We start from the raw sequence: 1,178 nt of genomic DNA on the forward strand, positions 1-1,178 counted from the left end.
TTGTCGCTTAGAGCTCCATACAATTTTTAAGCTCAGATACGTATGCGTGTAAAAAAAAAACACGCCTAATATCCGAAATTTCAAAGTCCTTTAAAAAATCCTGACGTCACACAGTGCGGCCGAATCCCAAAAGTGCGGCCGAAATTCGAGAAAATAAAGTTTCTAGATAGGCCTCTTTTGACATTTAGTTGGCTAAATGGATCACCTAAGAAGCGAAAACTTTTCACTGTAACGACCATACATTTTTCCCAATGATTTTTAGAATATGAACATACAACTTGTATGAAGGTAATTTAGATCAAATATTTGCCAGTTAATTATATTGTTAAATTGTACAAGTTCCTCTTCTCGAAAGGCGCTGTAACCGAAGAAACAAATTCCTTATCAAGGACTTCGCCATCCTTTGCTACCACAATGCGTTTATCATAATTGAGCGGAGGTTTATTGTTATTTTTCAGTGGATCTGAAAACTTAGCAACGTGTGCAACACGCTCCTGGGCACAACTTTCCCTATGCTTTTGTCAACAATGAATTTTATTCAAAGTATATTAATTTTTCTGGGAAAATGTCTAAATATTAGTTAATTTTTTTTTTCAATTACATAAATTTCCCCTTATCAGTATTATCAAGGATTCGTGACCATTAGGTGGGGTGCGAAGCAAACTGACCAAGGTTTTCATTCTGTTCTATTATGGTAATTTTTATTTTTTCATATTCTATGTTTAAAAATTGTCCTCTTCAAAGTCCAAAGCTAATTTAAAGGACAGTTTAAGAAATAAAGGACAGATGGCGTGCTTTATTTTGACAAAAATTATAAAGAACAGGGCGTTAAAATAAAGGACTGTCCTTTAAAATAAACGGCGGATGGTCACCGTAGCTATTCCCTAAGTCCTCGCTTTATATTCGTTTGTAGTGTGACCTTCTCCCAAGCACAACATTATTGTAATAAAAAGCGAAAAGTTTTAACGTATAAAAGTAGTTAGAGAATAGGAACACAACCAAATGGATTCTACGTCTGAAGGTTAGTAAAACAAATTTGTGAAAACTAATACTGTAACAGAAATTTTTAAAAAATAAAAATATAAAGCTATTTTTTTCGTTTATTTTAAAACAATATTTGAGATGTTAAAGGTAACAGTAACAACACGCTGTCGGATGCTGCCTTTAAACCTATTGGA

This window comes from Rhagoletis pomonella, unplaced genomic scaffold (genome assembly GCF_013731165.1).
Source record: "Rhagoletis pomonella isolate Grant_MI unplaced genomic scaffold, Rhpom_1.0 Rhpom_scaffold_00013, whole genome shotgun sequence".
Taxonomy (NCBI): Eukaryota; Metazoa; Arthropoda; class Insecta; order Diptera; family Tephritidae; genus Rhagoletis; species Rhagoletis pomonella.